This window comes from Triturus cristatus, chromosome 3_2 (assembly GCF_964204655.1).
Source record: "Triturus cristatus chromosome 3_2, aTriCri1.1, whole genome shotgun sequence".
NCBI lineage: Eukaryota > Metazoa > Chordata > Amphibia > Caudata > Salamandridae > Triturus > Triturus cristatus.
The window spans coordinates 64,969,825-64,995,813 of NC_140584.1; the positions used below are offsets into that span (position 1 = coordinate 64,969,825).

General features: G+C 43.6%; 1 pseudogene; it reads left to right on the forward strand.

The window, feature by feature from the left end:
• Positions 1 to 18,229: 18,229 nt before the first annotated feature.
• On the forward strand, positions 18,230 to 18,383 carry LOC146856810 (5.8S ribosomal RNA; annotated as a pseudogene).
• The last annotated feature ends 7,606 nt before the right edge of the window (positions 18,384 to 25,989 follow it).

A 25,989-nucleotide genomic window follows, 5' to 3' on the forward strand; every position in this document is an offset into this window, starting at 1 on the left:
AGCACAGATATTTGTAAACACAAGCATATTTGTTTTCGTGCATGTGTTAAATATACAAATACACACATTTTGTTCACTGTCTCAGACTTCTTGTGGTATTTCATATTCATTGATGTTTGCAGCAGTATTCTGTTTAGATGGACATCTTGAATCACTCACAATTATGCTCTACATATCAGCAATAACGAGAGATTTTATTTGTTGAGCATTCCAGATTTTGGACTCAAATCACGGAAATACGAGTATCATTTATTTAAGGACCATCAAACAGGCACACAAAAACACTTACGCCCAACAACTACATGTTTTATTGTGTGACATAGCTACGTGGTTAGATTTTTCTGTTGTATATGGGGATGCTGACTATCTATCTATCTATCTATCTATCTGTCTATCTGTCTGTCTGTCTGTCTGTCTGCCTGCCTGCCTGCCTGCCTGTCTGTCTGTCTGTCTGTCTGTCACCAAGTGGCGGTCACCACTGTATAGTTATAGTTAAGTTTGAATCTCCATAGGAAATGCAGTATTTGGATTGCTTATAACTTTACACCATTGGACGAATCTTCACAAAACATACCAGAAAGGTGCTCTTTTGACCTCAGCTCCTTCCTGGAAAGTTTCGGGGTGGTCTGTGAAGCAGGGGCTGAGAAAAAGGGGTGGGAATGGGGGGAAGTGCCAAAACACAACTCCTCATGCAATTTCCATAGGGATTTTGAAAAGTGCTGCATCTCAAATGGCAGAATGGAATTGCACATTTGACAGAAAAGCTAGATCTTGTTCCAGAAAGCATGCTTTTTGTGATTTGGTGTAAATTTGTTCTGTAGTTTTTGAAAAGTTTGTTTTTAAAACTTTGTACATATAGACCAGTTGGCTGAAATTAAAACATTTAAGCCTTCTGATTGGCTAAGGGGGCTTTTTCAGAGCAAGTGCTCTGATTGGCTGGCAGCAACGTGAAAAGAAGTGCTGCAGCCACGATTACTGGTCCTGGGAAGTTAATCTACTGTCCTGTAAAAGTTTTTAAAACACAATGTAGGGATATCCTGTCCCCCAGCCTTTGTGGCCCGAGGGCTAAAAGTTCTACTGAGGGATTGTGGTAAAAATAACAACAACATAGCGCCCGTAGCTACTTTAAATATAAATTAAATTACCATTCATATTACTTTTTTTATATAGGGAGGAGGGCATAAGTGGGGCCCACCTCACAGAGCCAATTTAAATCCCAGGGACCCCATCCACCTGGGGTCCCCCTTCTCAGAGATGATTTCGGCCGGCGGAACCCCATCCCGGGTGCATTTATTTAAGGGGAGAGGGCCCCTCTCCCAAAGCTGATTATGCCCCAGGGACGCCTTACCTATAGTTGTAAAAGGGTAGGGTTGTTGGGCCCCCCTTCCTATGCTTCAATGAGGCCATGGGGACCTCATCCTAGGCACCATTTGTATATAATACATGGAGGGAGCATTTGGTCCCCCTTCCCAAGCAAGCCCTCTCCTCAAGCCTGCAGGAGGCCCCTGGGTCACCATCACTGAGGCCATTTCCAAACTAGGGGAGGAGGGTACAGCCTCCTTCCCTCTGTCACAGATTGACCTCAGGGACCTATTCCTCCTGTGCCAGATCTAAGTAGTGTCCTGGGGACCCCATCCCCTGGGACACTTATGTTTTCTGCCTGGGAGAGTACAGGAATACCCTGCCTGAACTCTCCCAGGCAGAAAACACATCTTTGCTCCTGCTCAGGTTGGAACAATGAAAACAGCTACTCCTGCCAGGATGGGAGCAAAGGAGAATGGTGCCAGCTCCTACCAGCGCCACAGCCGGCTAAGGCCACGGGGGCCTTGGGGCTCCCCTGCCGGCACCCAACATTTCTTTACATGTGGGTTCCACAGGTGGGCATTGGGACACCTACCAGTAATCCAGCTCCTGCCAGGGAGGTGGCAGGGGATCTGGAGGGTCAAAGGGCTCCCCCGCAGGCCCCCAACAATGAGAAAAGGTGTTTGTGCACAGGGTGGGCACTAGGTGACCATCCTAAAATAAAATATTAAGAAAGGTAGATAGGGAGCCATCAAGGATTATGGGGGCTTTGGGGCTCCTTCCGCATCCCCCAACAGTGAAAATGGTGTGGGTGCTCAAGGTGGGCACCCCGGCACCTACAAAAACTTAAAATGTAATAAATAAATGAGTGAATACATAAATAAATAAAAGGAATAATAAATGAAAGCCAGACGTCTCTCATTTATTATTTACTGGCTTTATATTTTTGGGAGCTTGGTGGTGTGCCTGGAAGAGGCAGGGGCACCACCAACCATTTTTTAAATACAGGAGCCCCCCAGTATCATTACAAAACACTGTAAGCCCACTGTTTCATTACATCCATGACCCAGAAGAGCTTACCATGTTTTTTTATCCAAAATATTTACATTTTCCAGCCATCCAACAGGGCAGCAACAATGAAACATTATGTGTACACACCCATTCAACCGGAGGATCTTCACCCAGCATTGAACAATATTGCACGACATAACTCATGAGCTTGTTGCCAACGTGTTACTGCTCCAGGCCAAAGTCCAACCTCGCCTACCCCAGGTTTGATCGGTTCTCCTCCTTTACAGCGATTTGTTCTCCCTCTCAACCGGCACTCTTCCCCTGGACTTCCCCTCAGTGGTGAGAGGCATGGGTCTCAGGCCAGTCACCATCTGTCTTGTATGTGTTAACGTTCAGGGTTTGCAGTGGCCTACACGTATCAATCAGTCCAACTTCCAAGGTCTGCAACATTTCAGACCAGCTTGTCAAGTCATCCTCTACGCTCTCATTTGGCCCCTCTCTTTTCAGCCACACTTCCTTTGCTAGAGCCCATTCTGCCATATCTCAGCCATATTTGGAGACTGTGGGGCCACCCATCGACAACCACTGTATCGCTGTTTGGTGCTTAGCCATTAAGAGTCCCAAAGGGGCAAACTTATGCTGCATATTTCCATGCTTGGGTTTGAGAACCAAGCTGAGCAAGCAATATTGCATGGTTGAGTTCAGGCTGAGACGGGTCATCTTTTTAAGCGGCAATACTGTCTCCATCAGTATTTTGATAATTTCCTACATGTCCAGGAAAGTGAAGTTATATTCTCCATAACATGGGCACGTGTCGTATCTGATCATATATTTTCTGTGCAATTGAGCAAAAGTCGAGTATGTGCGATGGAGATAACTAACATGTGTTAGTTTAATCCGTTCATTGCTAGCAATCTCATGCACCTGAGTTCAGTTTGATGCCCACTCCGCATCTGTCAAAGGGATCAGCAAGTCCTCATCCCAAACCTAACTGTCTTGCAGTGAGGTCAGGGTCATTCTTTAGTGCTGTATAAAGCAGTGACACCAGCCTCCTTCCTTCTCTTCCTGCTAGAAGGATGTCCAATGTTGCAGGGGGAACAGGTACCTCGGGGAACCCAGTCCATATTTCCCTGGCAGTTTAGCAAACTGTAGGAAATGTCTGCTCCCACTCTAAAAGTCTGAAGTGCCTCGTCAGGAAACATCACAGCACAGAATTGGCTCTGATAAGTGTCCCGGAACAGATCAGACTCACGCTGCATGAGGGCGGCAGTGCAGTGCTAGTCTTGGTAGCCCTTTCAGCAGCTTTCGACTCTGTAAACCACAAAATCTTATTGAATAGGCTTGAGGATATTGGGGTAAAGGACAAACCCCCTGCTTTAAAAAAAATCATTTTGTCAGACAATTCAGTTTGTCGTAGCTGACGATTTTAAATCCCCCTCCTTTTCTCTCCCTTGTGGCGTTCCCCAGGAATCGTCACTTAGCCTGACTCTTTTTAACATATATGTGACCCCTTTAGCCAAACTTATTTGATCTTTGGGTTCTTTGCAGTTACGTACACATATGATACCCAATTAGTGGTTTCAGTACCATCGAATCTTACAGACAGTAAAGCGTTTTCACAGCTGCATGCTGGAAAATGGATGGGCCAAAATTGCTTAAAATTGAATTCAGGCAAAACAGAGGGTATTGCTCTTTAGAAAGGACCTCTATTTTAGGTCCCAGGATTGGTGGCCACCTGAACTTGGCCAACTTCCATCGCCAGTCACAAAGGTAAAAAAACCTCAGAGTTATTTTGACAGCCAACTGAAGGGCATGTAAATGCAATCACGTCTGCTTCCTTTTCTACCATGAAACTACTAAGAAAGATTTTCCCCTTTATACCGAAAGATCTGCAAAAAAGGTAATTTCCGCATTGGTAATCTCAAAAATTGACTACGCAAATGCTCTATTCGCAAAAATTAGAAAGAAACGTCTCAACAAGCAGTAGATCCTACAAAATTCAGCTATTCGCCTTCTACTTGGCATACCTAAAAGAGAATCAGTTTCAGCTGCCCTTCTGCTTCTTCATTGGTTACCCATTGAGAAGTGTATACATTTTAAGGCACTGTGTATTGCTTTCAGGACACTTCATGGGGAAGGCCCTCGATTTTTTAGTCTTAGTTTTTGCTAGTACATCCCGACAAGATCCTTTCGCTCAGAATCAACACTTACCATCATTGTCCCTAGAGCAAATAGAGCACAATGGGGCAGGAGAAGCTTCATAGGCAGAACTTCCCATCTTTTGAATAGCCTACCCTTACATTTAGAAAAGGAAACAGACCTCCTCGTCTTCAGGAAAAAACTGAAAACATGGATCTTCAAACTATAAGGAGTCCTCTCAGCCAGCCCCGTTAGCAAGCTTGCACACCTAGACACCCTTAGGTAGTAGTGCACATTACGCCGCAATTTAGTAATGCTCCAAATCCAGTAATAATATCAATCTAGGAGTATTCAGAAGCTTGTGCACTCAGATTGGCAGAGAGCATTCTTGTAGTACTTTCCCCGTAAGTCTTGTTTCCTAATTTGGGGTCTTCTCCGCACCAGTTCGGAGCATTTTTCAGCTGCGGTGCAATATATTAATTTTCCAAATCTGGTAGTCCCAGGCCCCTCTGTTCCCTGTCTATCTTCAGCACTGCAAGACGCACTCTACTCTTTTTCCCCTCCCACACCAAAAGGGCAAGCAGACTATCTATCTCCTCAAAAATGGATCCTGCCCCGACTGAATAGAAATAATTTTGTAGCATGTATAGGCAGCATGGGAGTACAACCATTTTTGCTAGAGACACTCTACCCATTATGGAGACTGGTAGATATATCAAAAAGCATATCAATGCCCTAAGCCCCTGCAAAGTTTTGTCCAGATTGCATTCATTGTGCAATACTGCTGAATGGGTTGTCCACACCCCCAGGTATCTTAATGTCAAACTTTCCCACCGGAGGCCCAGAGCGCATAGCTATGCATGTTGCATTCCTGCTAATTCACCTGGGAAAATGACATTGTTTTTTGTTTGGTGACACATAGCTCTGAGAGCTCTACAAATATGTTTAGGCCCCTCAAGAGTACTCGAACAGATTAACAAGTTCATCGTCTGCATACAGGGAGACGACATGCATCCCATCCCCAACCTTTATACTCCATGCTTGCAGGTCATGTTGCATGCATATCTCCAATGGCTCCAATTGTTATGGTGAATAAATGGGGTGACAGCAGGCATCCCTGCCTCTTCCCTCTCTCGACCCTTCAATTGCAGGATGTCAGGCTTCCAGCCTGGACTTTAGCGACTGGGTCTCTGTACAGGAGCCCCATCCATTTTGGAAATTTCTCGCCAAAGCCCATTTTTCTGGGGACAGCAAACATGTACTTTCATCCTAGGGAGTCAGATGGTTTTCGATGTTGAGCACCACTAGGGCACACTCTTTCTTGGACTCCTCAAACGAGGCCATGATCTGGCAGAGTCATCATATATTCAAGAGTGGGCTCCATCCTGGGATGCAGCTGTTCAGGTTCTTATGTATCAATGACCCCACCCTGGGCAGTAGCCTATTAACCAGTATCTTGGAGTGGATTTTAGTGTCTGCATTCAGCATGAATAGTGGCCTGTGGGCAGTTAACACCGTCAGGTCTTTATCAGGCTTAGGTATCATGAACATGGTAAACACAAGGAGATGATGGACGGAGCACTGAAACTTTTCAGACACTCACCCCCAGTCACAGATCTGGGTTGAATCCATCGTTCTTCAGCTCACTTCACCACCCCAGTTCCGACCCAGCTATATGCAAATCAGTCTTGACCCTGTCCCTCATGGGAACAGGCCAGCCTGAACTGCCAAGCCAGGCCCTCCCTGGACCGGAAACAAGCATTCTGGGACCGGTTTCAGGGTAACACCTCTTATCAGCCAGGCTAGCTTGAATCCAGGTGCCAAGTGAGCAAGGAACCCACATCTGGGCATACCCTGACAACTTGGTGCAAAGCTAGTAAACACAAGGAGATGATGGACGGAGCGCCGAAACTTTTCAGACACTCACTCCCAGTCACAGATCTGGGTTGAATCCATCATCTTTCTTTAGCTCACTTTGCCATCCCAGTTCAGGAAATAAAGGATTACTATTCGGTCTATAGATGATGGATACACATGATTAAGAATAGAAATATTGATTCATAGAAACGAAATTCATCATCAATTTGTCACGTCATATGAATGGCTTCATTAAGCCATTCATACGACAAGACAAATTGATATTTTATGAATGTTTCCTATTCTTAGTCATCTATAGAATGAATAGAAATCATTTATTTGCTAAATGGTCCCATGATTTACACCAAGGAAGGACTATTGTCTAGTACACTGTATTAATAAATCATACATCATGATGATAATTTTTCTGCAATTTTATATACTGTATTTCAAATAACTTATTTAAAAAATAAAATTATAAATATATTTTATGATAGAAATAGATGTGTTTTTGGATTATTATCTGTATTGATGTTACTGTAATGATCATTTGTTAGTTGTTTTTTCTTATGCCTACACTTGCTGTCACATTTTTGTTCTTGCTTAAGTCTGTTTTTCAAACAAAAGAAACACTTACCAGTGTTTGAGGCATACGTGTTCAGCAGGCATACTTCCAACTCATCCAGTAGACAATATACTACTATATATGGCTCCTCCACATCATATGTAGATTGCTGGTGCTGGAAGGGTACTCCTGGGGCCATACACATAGTGACACATCTAGTGCACGAGGAATACATGAAAGAGAACATTTGCCACCGCCATTTCTTCCTAAATTTGCATGCCTCTCCTTCTGGCAGGTGCATCTTCTGGAGCATGGCTATCCCTATTCCATGTTGTCTCTAGCATGTCTGTGCCCAGTATAGTTTCATGAAGACATTTGGACCATGCACATTCCAGGTAGCTATCTGTAGTGTGTGTAGTGGTCATTTACCATCCTACATGTCAGTGTCAGTCTGGGACCTTGTCCTCCCCCATTTCTGTTGCCAATTGCATCCACGGGCCAGTTGTTTTAGTGGCAGCATGGTGTGTACTCTGAAAATAGCATGGGCTGTGTGTTGTGTATACACCTTGCCATATGACTAACTGGTGCTTCCCATCTCACTCCAAACAGTGGCGTGTACTTGGTAAAATGTATATCCTAACACGCCAACTGTGCTAGGTCATTATGTAATATAACTAAACATGGTGTTTAATGTGTTGAGGGACGCCACGCCGCAGGAGCCACCGAGGTGTGAAAGTCTTGGCTTCTCTTTTGAGTTTCGAGCCCCTCAAGAAGTCCTATGCTCTCCTCTCTCCAGTTTGGCATAGTACCATTGCTGGAGAACACTACGGGTGGGCGAAGAATTCCACTCCGCCAGTGGAGTTTGCAGAGTTTTGCCCACTCTGCACTCCGAGCAGAGCACGGAGTTCCGAAAAACTCAGCGAAGTAACACGGAGCAGAGTTTTTACTCTAAGGTGGCTCGCCAACGTTAAGTTTGCAAGCTCTAGTGAGCAAAAATCGAGCGTTAGACCTCCTTATAACAAAATTTCACAATGTGGGCAGTCGCGGGAGGTCACAACTGCTCACATTGACAAATCTGTTGCGTGGATTGAGGAAGCTGCCGCTCAAGTAGAATGTCTACTCGAGCGACAGAAAGCAACAGCACCCTCGGGTGCTTTGCATAGTGCCGTTCACGCAGACTTTACAGCACGGGACAAAGTCACTTCACTAAAACTCAATGCGAGCAGCTTGACTTAACAGACTCCGCCACTGGTGGAACTCTGCGGAGCGCGGTTAAGTTTTTCAGGAACGTTGCAGAGTTCAGCGGAGTAATACTCTGCAAAATCCCCCCAGGCCTAGAGAACACCGTTCCTGCCAGGTCCAGTGTGGCATTGACCCTCTCATCTCTGTTACCTCTGCCCCTTCCTCCCTGCACCTCCCCCCAGGCTCACCTTCAGTTCCTCCTAGTCCTGTATGTCAACATAGAACTCTTTTCTGGCACCATAGTTACATGACACCAGGTGCCAAGATGTTTGTCAGGTTGTCTATGCCGTGGTTTCCACAAAAAGGTTTGTGTCTCATCAAGGGATAGGTGCCCCTGATAGGGCCTCCATGCCAAGAGTTCTACTTTGATCCACTATGTTCAGTGTGCCATATAAAGAGGTGGGCAATATATTCCGCTCCGCCAGCAGAATTGGTAGAAATTTGGCCACGCCGCGTTACGCTTGTAATGTGGAGTTCAGGACTAATTCTGCTGACCGCCATATGGCACAGTTTTTACCCACGTGCAACTTGAAAATTGTAGTTGGCGAGCGAGATTTGGCATCCCATAGTGTGATTTTCGGTCGCTAAGAGAGAAGCCAGCTAGATTTCTCCAACATGGGCGGTCGCCAGAGGCTGCGACTGTTCAAGGCTAGAAAGTTGCAGCTTAAGTAGAAAATCTACTCAAGAAGCAGTGAAATCAACCCACAGTGCTGCGAGATCTGCACTCAACGTGGTTTCAGTTTGTGCTGCTATTTTAGCACAGAACGAGCTCCGGCACTAAATCACAGCGCGAGCGAGGTGACATACCTTTTTCCACCCTCTTGCGGAAATCTGCAGAATCTCAAGCTTTTTTGTAGCTCTGCGGAATTCTGTTGAGTGAAACTCCATGAGTCCTGCCCAGGCCTAGCCATATGCACAAACCACCAAGCACTCCAGCGGGTCACCATAGTCCTTTTCATTTTGCTTTGAGATGTTGCACAGTCTGTTACAGTGGTACTTTCCCCGATAGCGGCATACTCTTCGAGTCATTGAGAATGCTGCTGTTCTGCCATCGAACTCCAGCCACTCCCAGACATCCTCTGGAAGTGAAGAAGGCTGATGAACTTTCATGCCATTTTGAGAGTAGCAGGGAAAACCAGCATATACTTCAGGTTCATAGTTTTCAGTTTCTGTTTCACTGCCATAAACATTTTCCATAGTTGGTGCACTTTTTGTGTGTAGTCAAGAAAGATGTGGAAAGCGTTGTTTTCATATGAATGGTCTGTACCTACAGGATCATAGCCCAGTCTCTATGATTAAAGATTTTTGCAATGAGTTCCAAGGAGTGGAGCCTGGGGTGACATTAGAGCCAACACCATGTGAGAGCTCTCTACCACAAAGACTTGAAAGAGAGGCCTGGCAGTGCTAGAGTGTTCTGTACACAATGTTCAAGAAACAGTTCAGAAGTGGTCCCCTCACCACCCCCCGCACCATGCACAGCGCAAGTAGGCGCTGCTTCCTTTCTGCCCGCGAGTAGATTTTTACTCAAGTGGAAGCTTTCTCAACACGAATGGACCATTTCTCAATGCGAGAGGTTGCGAGTCCACACGACCACTCGTAATGAGAATTCTGACCCGCCGCATTGACTTTGAGAAATTTCGCCGGGATGTTGATTTGCCACGCTCATGCTCCCCAACTTGATGTTGACGATCGCGAACGAGGAAATATCTCACCGGGAGGGGGATTTTCCTTGTTCGCACTTGCCATCTTGACAAACGCAAGCGGGGGAAAAAAACTCTGCTCAGCTATGCAAAGCAAGTTTTTCGGAACTCCGCAAGCTCCGCATAACACAGAGTGTGGGAAACTCTGCAAACTCCACGAGCGGAGCGGAGTTCCACCCCCAGACTTCACGATAATCCTCTAGATAGAATCCTCTGTAGCCACCATTATTGTGTGGAATCCTAGAGCGAGCACACTCCATTGGAGTAACCACTGCGCTTTACAAATGTCAAATAATAATAAAATCATAACATATATAAACAACATTAATGGTGCATTGGCAAATTTTATTTTACTGTTGCTTTACAAAATTATTCAAGTTCAAAAGGCTGTAATTGTACCCAAAGTCTTTGATATTAATATCTAAAAAGTTTGAAATTTCAATTCTCTAAGCAAGCTTAGCTCAATTTATTTTCCGCAAACATGTTGACTTGCAGCATACTTGTCTGGAATTGTCCTCATCAAGCTCTCAATAAGATAAATTCCAAAAACATGAATCAGGAATCTCTTAGACCTGGCATCATTGGTGTGGGTTTCCTCCGTATTTTTGCCTTTACCTCCTGTGTTTTTGCTGTGTGTTGGACTTTGTTTTTGCTGGTCTAGATGCTTTGGGCACTTTGCCACTGCTGTTCAGTGCCAAGGTGCAAGTGCTCCCTTTGTAAATTGTTGTTATGGTTTGGTGATTCCATGATTGGCATATTTGATTTACTATATACAAAAAGGAGCTGAGGGGGTAAAGAACAGGTCGCCCCCCACTCAGATAATCATAAACAACAATGGACCTGTTCCGGACAATAGGTGAATACACTCCTCAGTGACCCCTTCAAACATGTATGGTCACCCTGATTGGCGTGACAAAGCAGTGGTTATCCTTATACCGTCTAGTCAAGGGGGTCCTGGATCACCAAAGAATTGTTAAAATAGTTTGCATCTATAAGTCCTGTCTCCCAGGGTATATCCCAACCATCGGTGTGAAATAACCAACTTCAAGGGGAAAAAAAGTGTGAGAAAAGGATGGCAGTGCCTCACGGGAGTAACAACATGGGAGTCTGCAGACTGGTACTCGCATGCTTCCTCAGGTTCTCATCATTAGCGACTGCCAACCCATAACACAGATTGTGAGGATATAAAAGCAAAAAGAACAGAAGAAAAAGTGCTAAGTGTGAGATCTATGCACCGGTTAGATAATCCGGGCATACAATAGTATTAACCCAATAAGGAATAGCGGAGCCTAGATTGAAACACCGCCATGCCTAATTAAATTTGAGCTAGACATCACTGGCTATCTTACTTTATTCTGTGCTGTGTGTCTGCTCACTTAAAAGAACCAACATGTTTCATTGCCTGGGGGAACTTACGGCAATTTCATCAGGGCAAGGGTTGATTAGCCACACTGCACCATTAGTTGTCTGTATTTTGTATTTTGTAAACCTATGGGAGACAGAGACAAATAGAAAACAACCACTCATCAGTCAACACCAATTAAAATATTGTGTATATGGGAGTCACCTTAATTAAATCAATATATTTACTAGATTGTTGCTCTTCGTTGGCATACCTATGACCCCCTTTGTTTTGTATGTGTGTGTCCTAGTACACTGTCACACTGGCTGTCACACATACTGCATAGCGTCAGTCTGTGAGGGGATAAAAGAAACTGACATCATATTTTTGCAAACGTGTTACAAACGACATAGGGCTAGAGATTTACTGTATAAAAAGAGGGGCCCAGACCCCAAACTTTTAGATCTATTCTGGGAATCAATAGGAACCTTTGCCAAATAGGAGAGAAGCTGAGGAGGAATACTGCCCCTGTGCTGTTTGCTGTCTGGGGTTGGCCTGCAGTGGCTACTTTCTGCCAAGTAAAGGAGAAGGACTTTGCTGTTTGCTGTGTCCCCTGCTTGAGGAAGATCTCCAAGGGCTTGAAATTGAGCTTGGCTCCTGTTCTGAAGTCTCAGGGACACAAAGACTTCACCCACAGTCCCCACCTGAACTACTTTGCTGGGAGTTCTAACCTGCTGAGAGGTGCTTGCCAGTGTTCTGGACCTCTGTAGGTTGTTTTGGGACTGGAAACTGCAAGAACTTTGAAAATCAACACATTGCCTATTTCTGACGCATCGCAGCATTGCGAGAACAATTTTCTGACACATCGCCGCTGCATAAGAATCAACGCAGCGCCTGCTCACGGCTGAAGAGTCTGCTGTGCGATGAATCCCATGCACCGATCTCTGACGTCTGAGATCACTGCACCGATTCTGACGCAGGCCCTGTTATGGAAGAACCGACACATCGAGGGGACGTGGCTGAAATCATAAAAGCACATCCCGGATCTTCACGCATCACATCGTATCGGATTGTCACACATCGCATCGAAACATCAAGTCTGTCACATTGTTGGGGTGCCTTCTTGTGGAAAGCACTGTTTTGTCTCCATTTTGCACTCGATCCCGTTTTATTTAAACATTAGTGTCCTTTATCAAAACTGGTGGTACGTTAACATAGACTGGAGTGACTCAGTGGGGACTTATCTACTATATTCTTCACTTCACCCTCACTCTCAACCATGTGAAATGTTAGGTAGTCTGCTGCCTTTTGCTGCAGTTCATCCTCTTTGGAGAGGTGGCAGAGAAGGGATAGAGGGAAAGAAAGAGCCTGGCAGCGCCCAGATACCCCTAGGGGTGACAGTGTTGCGCTATACAAATGCTGCTTGATTGATTGATTGACAACTTTTCCATCTGCTACTTACTGAGGAGGAAGGTGGAGAAACAAGTACACGCTTTTCAACTGGCCTCATTGAAATCAGAACTCCTCCGATCACAGCTTGTTGAGTCTCGCAGAATTGTAGAATCACAACATGTTAAAAAATATAGAGTTCACAAAAAAATGCTAAGCAAACTGACAACATTGTGAGTCACACAATCAGTGGCATGAACTTGTGATAACTTAATTGTGATTTTCAAAAAACAAGTCGCAAATGCACTGTACCAAGTATTCGTAATTTGCAAATAGTCTCAGAACCTGGATTTTGAATTTAGAAATTGCCATAAAGTGGATGCAGCTGGAAATCAGGTGCAAACTATCGAGACTAGATTATAAAACGTTTTTAAAAAAAAGCTGCATTCTGCATCATGGCAAGGAAAATTACGTTTCTGGCTGCACAGCAGAGGAGAAATAATAGACAGGAGGGAGTATTTAGGGTCCTGGACCTAACAAGGAAGGAAATGTATGGGAAGATCATGCTGAGTGTCCGGTGACATACTGTCTGATGGATTATTTGGACCCTCTACTAGTTTGGTAGACACATAAAGTAAGACTATCCCTAGACAAGTGCAAGTCCCATGTTCCCTGCACCTTTTGACATCAGTAACCAGGGCATACTAGCCTCAGCAGATGGGCTGTCACAGAGTGCCACGTCTAGATTCTTTAGTAGATATTGTGATGAATGCCATCTTGGCTAGGATCAATACCTTCATCACCTTCCCTAATACCCCTCAGGGATTTCAGGGCACCAAGGTCGAATTTTGTTGGATGGCACATTTACAGTGGAACACTTATTATGATCTGCTCATCCTGAGGCTCCGAACCCTTTACCAGAATTGCAAAAAACATCTCTCACAGAGCTAATAAGTCGTTGGCAATGGAAGGTACCTCACAACATATCTTATAGTACATTAGCCTAGGAGTACTCATGGCTCCTAGATGTTTCAACCCTACAGCTTCTCCAACCTGCTGATCAAAGAAGAATTTGGAGACGATGTATCACTGGGAAAGTCACATCTCAGCTGCCATTAACATGATTTTATGCACAAAGAGACCTAAAACAATATTTAGATCCAAAGGTGGCATCTAACATTTATATGAAGTCATTTCAAGATATTGATTGATCAGATTTGAAAAGACCAGATCAGATGAACATGAGGCTTCCTGTACACAACGTAGGCTTACGTTTTAGCCCATATGGGCTCACAAGTTCTAGCCTATGGTCCTATTTGTTTCCTTGTTGCCTAGAAACCAGAATGCTCTGCATCAAGGTCGTTCACTGCTTCTCTTCGCTGCATCTGTTCTTTACTTGTTCATCCTTTTTGTGCATCCTTTTTCTTGATCCACCACTTCCCTGGTGGGATTTTGGATTTCTGTAGCAGGGGCCTCTGGCCATCTGTTGTGCACCTGAAACAATTTTGTAGGCCCTGCTCAGCTCCTGCACCAGAACCACACAGCGGAACTGGCATTTTCTGTCCACCCGCTCTTCAACACAGGACCACATGGCAACCTCTTTAAAGTGGCGCATCCAAGTGCACTGTTGATGCTGTCCTACACCTTCCAGCAGTGCTGTCATAACGCATGGGCACACTGGGTAGTTGTCCATGGACCCCAAGAGAGCATAGGGGCCCTATGGAGACCAGAATTTAGCACAAATCTTTCATTAAACATGTGTATTCCTGTGATGGTTGTGTAGGCAGGGCCCAGTGCACTGCTTTGCCTGGGAGCCTATAATGATGTTAAGACAGCCCTGTCAGCTTTGTTTCTCCTCATGAACAGGGAGCAAGAAAGTTGCAAGAAGTTCCCCCAATGCTCTTGAGTGACATCCACTGACGTTTTATGCTAAAGAGGTTCAGGGGTGTCCCTGGGTTGGCAACAGCAACCAATATCCCACTTTACCTGCATGCTCTGGGATACAGGAGGGAAGCTCCTGCCAAGCTGGAGAAGTTAGGAAGCCTCAGGATCACATATCAGAGGCAAGTGCCCACAGGTTCAATGCAGCCACAAAACGACTTTTACAGCTGAACATGAGTGGTAATTGTAAACAGTGTTATTTCTGCCCTCTGAACCATTTTTAGCAGGTTCAGCAGAGTTTTGCACCTGTTGGCTTGTCCTACCCAGCAGTATCAACAGCCAGGTGCCACAGTACTTTTTGAAGAATTTTCTTCATCCTCCTCATAACCTCTGGAACTGCTTCTTATTTCTCCTTGACCATTAACTCCGCTTTAAGGGTCCTCAGTTTGCCCTACTGCGCTGCTTAGGTGATCTTCCGGTGCATGGCTGTTCCTCAGCAGTGCCCCATCAGTCCTCCACAGCAGACCACTGGTTTTGACTGCACTACCCAGCCCATGAGGTCTGCTGTATCTTGCTGGATGAGTGTGTTTAGTAGCAGGAGTGACAGCGCATCCTCCTCTAGGCACTACGGCAGGACCAGTCCAAGTGAAGTCTTCACAGCACCGGCCTCATACGTCCTAGTAGTTCCATTCTCTTCTCTGATTGGGAGATTCAGGAAGCTGGGTTCAGCAGCTGTGGAAAGAGTCCACAAGAGTCTAGGATTACAAGTAAGGAATGGATGCACTATGGATAAAATACAAGATGGCAGTCTTCTCTACTTCATTCTCTTAGTTTGCCTACACACCAGCAAGCCTGGCCTCTTATCTCCAAAATCTTGTAGGAGGCCTCCTGCTGGGCAGCAGAGTTGTAAACTCTTCCCTTCCTTATAGTTAGAACTGGGACAGATGCCAGATTGATTCAGATGAATCGTACAACAGTCTTTCTCACTTAGCCTTCCATTGTGCACATGCTAGTGATTCGTGTTATGTGCAACCTGCTTAGAGCCCCTCAACCAAAATGTGTGCAGTGGTGGGCACTGAAGGTTGACGCTCAAATTCACTTTAACCCACCGTGCATTACCTTTAGTGATGCTCATTGAAAGGGTCTCATGACACTACAGAGGCCGAAAAGTCAGAGGCTCAATGCAAAAAACAGGGTTTCAGAGGGTAGAACCCACTTTTACTACACTTTTCTTCATTGCTGGATGATCAACTAGTTCTCTACAACCAGGATCTGGCAATGCACCATTGTGTAACTTGCTACACCCCATTTTCGTACTCATACCTCAAAGCATTCAGAGGTTACCTCAAGGTGGATAGAAGCACTTTCCAAAATTCCAATAGCTTAGTTAAAAAAAAATATGCACTTTTTACTGAGAAGACAACAGTAAGCAAAGCATTATATGGTATCCATGATATGCTTATTGCATACTTGATATAATAAACATTACTTATGCTATGTAGTGAGACGTGCTCAATATGTTAAAATACATTCGCTATACAGATAAATACTGTACAATGTGGATACCCTTTAAGATAAAATATATACACTTTACTGTAAAATTTGTTATGAAGTGCATATAATACTTGTTAAGGCTGACAATGTGCGTATGAACTATTTTTGCTTACAAGCTCTCAGGGGATCACACCATATGATAAAATGTTTTATACAGTGAGAATTGAATGTCATAGACACTCTACTACAATGTGACATGGTCTTTCTGGAGGGGAGATTTGTCTTTCTCTGTCAGGACTCATTTTATAGAGGTACTTTTACAGGTTCTTTATGATTGCACCTGGAGACTACATTTACAAATGTTGTACAGATTTTGGCATAGATTTACAAAACCTTTTTTTTCTCGAACACTGCCGTTCGCAAAATATTTGTTTACTATGTAAAAAATGTCCAACTGGCGTTAGCAGCCCATTGCACATTAAAATTAGGATGGGGGTGAAAAAAAGGTTTTCCCTCCTAATTGCGAATCAAAATGGTAGATGACCATGAGTTACTAAATTACCAACTCCTCAAAGCAGAGCATAACAGATTTGCAGAGGGAAAGCAAGCCCTGTTGGACAGCTTTCCTTTTGGGAATTATGTTGGTGACCTAAGGGAGAATAGGCAGTGGGCCCACTGCCTGCTGCTCGCGTTCTTTTCGCAAACAGGCAACATGTTTTTTTGTTTAAACGCAGCATTGATTTCTTTAATGAACACAGGCTGATTTCAAATGATGTCTGGGAATGCAGATAGGGCTGGTGGCCTGCTGTCCCTTTCTAGGCCAACATCCTTCTCTCTGTAGTCAATCACAGGTGGTCGCAAATAGCGACCAGTCTAATTGATATTTATTTGGCAGGTCATTCAGAAGGTTTTGTGGCATGATTTATTGGTGCATAGATTGCATCACATCGAAGACATTCCGCAAAATTGTGGTGCTTAATAGGCAACCACTTTTTGAGACCTGCCCATTTAAACCAAGGCAGATTATGACTAGGGGTAAGCAAAATAGCCTAGCGGTATGCACAATTATGGCTCTGCAGTATTTATTATGCATATGGGTGTGAGATTTTTGACATGCCAATGGCACTAGTGAAATTTAGCACCTTAAAATAACACATGATTTGTGTTCAGGACTCATAGTTCAGATTTCCAGCCTGGCTTGGAAGTCCTGATGAGGACTCATTTAATATTTCCTCACTGCCAGGGCTTCTAGATGTGTGAATGCCTTTACTCAGAAGCCACGTGTGTCAGTCACTCTGGGGACCCAATTACAGGAAAGTTTGTCACCTTGGCCCAGATAGCTAGGCAGATGGATAGGCAGGGTGCGGGCTTTCCTGTGGCAGCAGTGTGGGTAGCTCTGACTGGATCCTAAATGAGAGCTCAAGCTAGGGTCCCTCGCAAGGTTCCCGGTCCCAAAATTCAGACACCTAGCTCAAATGTCCTCAATGTACCCATCAGGTGTTTCTGCCGGCCCCCAGTCAGAGCTCCAGCTTGGGCCTCTGTATATAGTCATTGATTGCATTGAGGTCTCCAGACTCCAGGCACCTCTGTGCAGCATCCCTCTGTTCCCTGCTTGCCCCACAGTACAAGCAGAGTCTGCCATCCATCTTCCATCTGTATTTGGAATTTTAACTTAGTATTCCATTGGTCCATTAGATGTGCAGTCTTTGAGTTTGGCCATCAGACTGTAGGCTACTATAAAAGTTTGGTAAGACTAAATGGACAATCTACTCTGGAAATGTCTCAGAGGACCCATTGTAAGCTTTTTTTCCAATCAGGGCTCCAGGAGGTCATATATATTCACTCAAATTACTCATTCTGTCACCCAGGTTACACTGACAACTAAAAGCCTAGTTACATTCCTCAAGTAGGGATATAGTGTTTGGGGCCCGTTGTTGTTCAGTTTTTCCTGCTTGGTGAGGCGAGGACCTCTCTGGGCCTGATCAAGAGCTCCAGTAGCCCGCATCTTTTTTCACCTTCCAGCTCTGCCGACAGGCTACTGATCCTTCTGCAAATCTGCCTTCTCACAGAACAGACAGTGATATGAAGCAGACTTACCTGCCTGGGTCTTCATCCACCTCTGGCCCTAACATAGACCGTTCTGTGACCTGCCTGCAGAGTAGATCTTTTTAACTGTTGAATATGACTCCGAGGTGACAGCTGTTGAAATGCTTGTAAACCTTTCTGGAAGAGGTTGGATGTGTAATACTGCCCTCTTCCTGCCTCTTCAGTGCCCTCAAGTGGGTGAACATTATGAAAGCTGCATGTAACCATTAGTGGTAGCTCACTCGGCATGTACATTGAGGTTGAACACAGTTATCTATGAGAATTAGTCTGAATTACAGAACATGTTAAATATAAACACTTTGAATAGAGTTTATGGCTTTGGGCTACTCCAGGGGCTACGTTTATCTGAGGGTAGCTTCAAAGTCAGTTTTCCTTGGTACGGCTTGGCTGGGCTTTTCACTCCCTTTGTCCCCCAAAGGTTAGACCTGGTCACCTTTCTCAGGACTTAAAATCCTGGCCTTATGGTATGCTGCAGGCAAGCCTGGCTTCCCTTTCAACAGGCACCTAGACCACCCTGGGTGAGAATTCCCTGGCACCTGATTTCATACTGTGTGTGGCTCTGTGTGGATTTCCACCATTGACTGGGTGAACCACCTCAGATACCCTTTCAGGGACATGGTTGAGCAGCAACCCTACCTCCATGGATGTATGTTCTGACTCTTGCCCCATCTGCTTTAGTCTCCAAATAGGGAAAACATGCACTGCTGTGACTAATGTGAGAAAGACACCACCTGTCTCGGGAGGACCCAGTGCTTATGGGTTTACGTGGCTCATTACGCTTCAGCATCCAACTAAAACCTCAGCTCAGACATATTGACCCACTGATTTTAAGCACATTGCTAGGCAGAGAAACATACACTTTGATTTTCCTCATTAACAATGATTGCAGAAGGAAGTGTTCAAGGCCGATACCTATCCGAAGCAGTCATAGGAATTATGGCATTCAAAAGGCCAATTCCCTGGTATCACTCAGGGGGCACAAATTATTCTGATCAAGGCTCGCCCGCAGATGATGTTAGGGCAGTAGCTGTTCCTGCCACACTAGGACTGGGTCTTCTTGGAGTGGTGTTGCTTGGGAGTGGAGCCCAAAGTAGATATTAAACTCCATCTAAGGCTAAATATAGGCACAAGAATGATACAATGAACAATGAAGTATGACAAGGAAAAGGTGGAAAAGACATCCAAAGAGAAACTTCAACAGGACATGAAATCATCAAGAGCCACCTCTGTACCCTGCTCCAGCAACCACCTCAGACTCTTTGGGGAGGCACTATGGCAGGGATGTAGGCATGGCCCCATTGCTGGTGAAATGACTGTCTACTGAGGCTGATTGTTCACCGTACACCCTGATCTTGTTGGGCCTCCAGGCAGGGAGGCCCACGGCAGGCATTAGGGGTCTTTGGTTACAGGAACCAAGAAGTCCAAGATGTGAGTGACTTAGAGCACAGGTCAAACACCTTTAGTGCAATGAACGTAGGGGCCGACATGTACTGGCTGAGGTGGAATCCTGCGATTTCTTTACTACTGGAGCACCTCCTGCCTATTTTGCTCACTCTGTTGGGGAAATGGTGCATGTGCGTGTTTAATAGAATGAGAAAGAGGATGAACTATGCCTAGGTAGGGCATAGCTACAAAAAGGTGGAGATTTGTAATGTTATAGGGGCAAACAATTAATCAAGTTATCTGGTAGTTGCTTCCCTCTGAAGAATCTCCCAGAATAGCTATCACTGAAAGAGCCCAGTTTCATCTGTTAAGGTAAATGACTAGAGATCATGGGTCAAAACAATCTCAACCTAGTCTCATAATTTATATGCGTAAGAAGCAAGGTTGCTGGTGTGGAAATGGGTATCAACTACAAGTGCCTACAGGCCACTTTTAGTAACCAAGAACTGGCACTGCAGGAATAAATGAATATCAGGTTAAGGAAGATGATGCTGATGCTCACCAGACCCCAGAAGAGGTGCTGTTTGATATATAGAGGATGACAGTGGCCTTGGAAGTTGAATTCTGCTAAGGAGTGTGTAAAACTTCACCTGCTGAATGAACTAGCTGTAAAAATTGATGGAGATTGTGAGTCAGCACATAGCAGTCCACCTCTGGTCCTGTGGGAACAGGGTTAAGTTACAGTAGGTAGAAAAGCAAATATAGTGCACACGGAAGCCTGTGGAAAGGATAAGGGTGAAACTGCCACAGATATACATCCAGGTGTTAGAAGCAAATATTCAGACAAGAACTTGGAAGGCCGAAGTGCAGAAGGATTCCATGTCAATAGCAGCCGAAGATGTTGAAGAGAGGTCAGAGCCTTAAAAAGTGGTGTAGTACCAGCGCCATCTGGGGCGCTCCTATTGGACCTTGAAAATATATACCATATCCACAGCAGGTCTCCAAGGTTAAAAGCCTCTAGCATGCTGATACAAGTTAGGGAAGGGATCGCATCCATAACTTTGAGAAACAGATGAGCTCTGAAGGCTGATTATCTCGAGCTAGGGCATGAAGTGGAGCTGGGAGTACACAAGACATTGCTCTTTCGGGGTAGGAGTGGCTCTGAATGTGAACTGGGCCCTTGCTGTGGATCTACCCAGCTGCAGTCTCCCTCTGACCCACCCCGGGATATGCAAGCGATGTTCTGTCTTGGTTGACACCTCGCAGCTGACCTGGAACTGGTGCAGTCTAGGGGAATCTGACTGTTTATTTAATTATTTAAAACAAAGCAAAGTAGGCCTTAGGAGGGAGTTGGCACAATGTAAATTCTACTCAGTGCTCGGAATACCTAAGTAAAGAAGTAAAGAAATTCAAAAAGCATGAGTAAATGGCAGGATTCATTTAATTATTTGGCTCCCTTTAACTCGTCACAGTCATAGTGTTTTTTGCCTCCTAGTTGTCCCACTGGCAACTATCTCTAAATGGCTAATCTTTTTGGGAGAAATCTGTAGAGGTAGACCAAATAAGGTTACTTTCGTGTTTGCAACTATAATAACCAGAAATGGCGAATCATAGAAACACAATTTCAGATGCAGTAGTTTTTGGATAATAAAAACCCTGTTAATAGGGCGAAAGGAGATGCTGTCTTTCCCATTATTCATTAACCTACTTACTGAATTTGTGAACTTTATACCCAGCTCCAGCAACGCAGTTGTAAACAACCCAATGAATCACACCATATTGCTGTGTTCACCTTCTGTACTAACTGCAAATGAGATAATCATTGATGTCAGTGAAATTCTTGAATTTGTAGCTTCATCAATTAAGAACGTGACAGACGTATCCAAACTTGAAAAACTACAACACATTTATTATGTCACTGCGACACCTAACGATAATAAAACTGACTTTTCCCCAAATATAACTTACTAGAGATACCCTGATGAGAGATATCGTTTCAATCTATGTGAAGACATAATAGAATCCTTCTAAAAACCTAAAAAGCATGTTTGCATTGAACACAAAAGATTCTGCCTAAAACGTACTCCTGTAAATATGAAAAGGAAGCTCAGTTCCACAACATGACATGCCAGTGCATTAAAAATGCAAGGAGGGCTACAATTCCTATGTAGAGTCTGTGACTTGAAATTTGCACAAAACGATGCTAGACTATCAGCTCTAGCATTCAGCTAATCATCAAAATGATGTTGACAAGAATACATTTTGCTGGTAATAGAACTTGAAAAGTTATACAAGAGATATCAATGTACTAATGGTGCCACATTTGATATCAAAAGTAACAAAAAGATTGCAATGAAAGCAATTTAAATGATGAAACCGAAATAACTGATGAAACAATAAAAGAAAGGCACCGATACTTTATAAACCAAAAAAGCCTAAAAACACAAACATTAGGATCTGAATGCCAAAATAAGTGAAGTGCACAAATATTCTAAAAATACAAATCATTATGGAGCTGGTATGGACTTGATGGAAAAAGCTGTGATATATCTCACAGAAAATATAAGTGACATTCATCCAAAACCTATGAACCAAAATCAAAATGAAACACCTATTGAAAGGGATAATCAGCCTATGAGCATGCTTCAAGACAAAAATAAAAATGCTCCTCCCCAAGACAACGTACCTAAGAAAAATACAAGGTGAGCAAGAATCACAAAAAAATGCAAAATTCAACGGTAGTTCAAAAAATATCAAACAATGTTCAAGAAATACAAAATGAAAATTGACAGAGAATCCCTGATGGGAAAGAGGATACCACATGTCAGATCACTACAGATGACATTTATGAATAATACATGGGAATAATTGGAAAAGACAATAAGAGAAATTCCAAATTCTCCCTTGTTGTCAGAATCCTTGAGGAATGGGATTATTGATGCCTTTGCAAAGAAATCACAGTTCTTGAAATAACACAAATGTTTGAAGAAGCTAACCTAAACAAAGCAGTTGGTCCTCCTGACACTGTTGGCTTAAATGATCTGTAAAATCATTACATCACATGATCACATAAGAAAGTACCCAGAATCCTATTAACTTGGTTGGAAATTTGAAGAGACCCAGAGTGCATCAGAAAGGACAGATAAATATTATTTCCAAAGAAGGGCCCCTAAACGGACTCAACAAAATAAGCAATTGGAGGCTGACTACAATAGGTATGGCTGTCACGAAGATATTATCGGAAATCTTGACAATAAGAACCACATGCTTCAAAAGGTTAAAAACAAAAACAGAAAGGCTACATGAAGGTGGGAGGGTGTTTCAAAAATGAATAACTACACTCTAGCAGTGGTATTCAGAGACATATCAAAAGCATTTGATTGAATCACATTATACAGAGCTCCCTAGTGCAATCCGATAACTTATTCTCACAAGCTGGTTATCAACTTTTAACTCAAACCTGAATGCAGTTGATTGACTGAGTGTAACTCATATGCAGGGTAATTGCGCCCGATTCACAGAAGTAATCTGAGACAAAATCCTCAACTTACTACTTTTGGTATTCACAAAAGGCATTTAGTAGTAGTAAAGTTAGGATTTTGTCTTAACTCTGTCTTAAGTCTGTCTTAAGTCTGTCTTAAATCTGTCTTAAATCTGTCCTAAGTTTGTCTTAAGATTGTCTTAAGTCTGTCTTAAATCAAATTTAAGACAAAATCCTAAATTTACTACTACTAAATGCCTTCTGTGAATACCAAAATTAGTAAGTTTAGGATTTTATCTCAGATTACTTCTGTGAATCGGCCCCAATGTGTTTCATCTTGTGTAAAAATGTTAGGAACAATACTAGTCCTGGGTGGTAAATTCCGGGTAATTTGGGTAATTTTGCGTTCCGCGGAGAATGCGGAATTGGCCAAAATTCTGCGTTCCGCGGCTTTGCAGAATTTTTTGCTTGTTAGCGTCCTCAAAATGCATGTTCGCGAGATATTTCCCCCTGAGCACGCAAACAGCATTCGCGAACAGGAAAAAAGCAGCGCGAACAAGCAATACCGCGTGTTCGCAGAATTTCTGCGTGGCCGCAGAGATTTTTTACCGTTTCTCAGAACTTTACTTAGCGTGACCACGCAAATTCCGCCTACACCTAAACAATACCTGTCCCTTTAATCATGCCTTTTGACTTGGCTGAAAATGTGAGGAGTGATGCCGGGGTGCTGAAACTGCCAAATCGTGTGTCTCCTAATAGAAATGGAGGGGAAATTCTACCAGATGCTCCTACCTGCCTGAGTAGACTAGCTGGAAATGTAGTTACCCAAAACAAGGAGGATGGGTGTGGGCCAGGTGATATAAATACTACACCTCTGGATGTTAACTCAGGCCCCTTGCATGTAAAAGGTCGCAACAGGCACCCAGTCATACACTGGTATAAACCTTATATTGTATAATTTGGCTGGTATTGCTTCTAAACTAGATGATCCTGAATGGTTGTTATACACTGGAGGACATGACATTTGTATATTTCAGGAGACCTGGGCAACTGAAAAAAAATTGGTGATGGGTTTAAAAGTTATAGTGTCAAAGCTACACCCCCAACCATTATGGAAGGGCAATTGGAGGCCTCCTGATTCTTGTTAAGAATAACGTATTTAAGTCATGCATGCCAGATATCATGTTTAGACTTAATGAGGATCACCGCCTTGTTACCATAAGGCCTTCCTAAATATATTTGTAAGATTTACTGCGGCTAGTATTTGAATCCCCCACTCTGTCCATTCTTGATAAAGCGTTGGACTCTTTCCATTCAAATACAAAAGTAATACTGGCCTGTGTTTTCAATACATCCTTTGAACCATCCTCCTATATTAATTAAGTCACAGAAGATTAGGACGAACAGTGGGGTATCAGAGCACTAACGGGGAAACCACGAACAAACTTCACGGAAACCGGTCTTAACTTGGTTCCATAGTACTGGGTAGAGCGTTGAGGGCATGTAATGGTCGCACTAGATCTGACCCTGACCTTACCCCCACTTTTAGAAGAGGTAATCATGCGACTGTTATTGATTTTGTCATATTGGATGTGAGACTCAAGCACTGTTGTCCAGATATATGGGCTTTATGTTAGCTCACCGGATAACTATAAAGATGTGAATGAGAAAGAAATCCCAATTTTAAACATACATAATTCTCTTTTCCAAGAGCTTCAACAGGTTTTTTTTATAAAGATCTGGCCAGCAAGATACCAGTTTTGGGGGAAAAAACTCCTGGTTCAATTCCCTTGTAAACGAGCTAAACACTTACTAAGGTGCGCTGTCCTTGAAGGTGATAGGGCTCAAATAGCTGAAGCAAGGCGCACGTACGAAACCTCCATAAAAAAAGGCAAAAAAGCAATGGGACGACAGAATCTGGGAGGATATGTTGCATGCGGTAAAAACAAAAGATAATCTATTCTGGCTCACAGTGTCACAAACCAGAGCGGGGAATACTAAGAACCACCAACATTTTATTTCAGCTGATAGGTGGGTGTCTCATTTTTCAGATATTTATGAGCCCAAGGTAGGCATTATACAGGACTCACAACTTGATGGCACAGTTGTCACTTTTTGTTTATAAAATACTATAAATGCCATCTCCGCACTAAAAACAGCTAAGGCGCCAAGACCTGACAAAATTCCTGGGTACCTCTATAAATCGGAACCCCAGATTTGGTCACTTTATTTTAATCTCCTTTCCAATGGTACAGCGAGGGGGGTGAGATTGTTGCCATATACAAAAAGGCTGATGCATGTGTACCATCAAATTATAGACCAATCAGCCTAATTGATAATGCCCAAAAGATTTTTGCCAAACAAATCCTTGATAAATTACATCACTGGATAGACACTAATAATATTATGTCAAACCTCCAAGCCGGGTTTTGCTCTAAGATGAGCACTGTAGACCAAATTGTCAGATTTACAACACTACACTGGAAATACACTCTACTACAACAGCAGAACCTTTATGTGGCATTCATCGATCTTAGAGCCACTTTTGATCCCATCCCCCAAAGACATTTGTGGTCTGTTTTAAATATGATGGGGGTCCCAGGGAATTTAATTCATCTTATCTTCCAGCTACATAGCAGCTACATAGCAATAACTTTGCTCAGGTATGGTGTGGGCATGCAGGAGAGTTAACCAAGCATATCTCCATACAGCGGTGTGTGAGCCAGGGATGTGTCCTTGCTCCTTCTCTCTTCACACTCTATATAAATGATGTGGTAGATGTTTTAAAAAATTGTAGAAATGACTCCCCTCTGCAGAACGGTATTACGGTAAAGATCCTTTTGTTCGCAGACGATTCCATTCTCATCTCCAAGACTCCAATGGGGCTTCAGCTCCTTGTCAACAAATGTATTGACTTCTGTGCTAACAAAACCACATATATGATACTTGGTAAGGGAGTGGTTAAAAACTCAATCATACAGGCTGGGGATGAAGTGCTTGAGAGGGTTAGGAGCTTTGACTACTTAGGAGTTAAGGTAATGGGGAACATGAAGTGGAACGACCAGCTAACGAAAAAGTTCACTACTATCAGAGCATA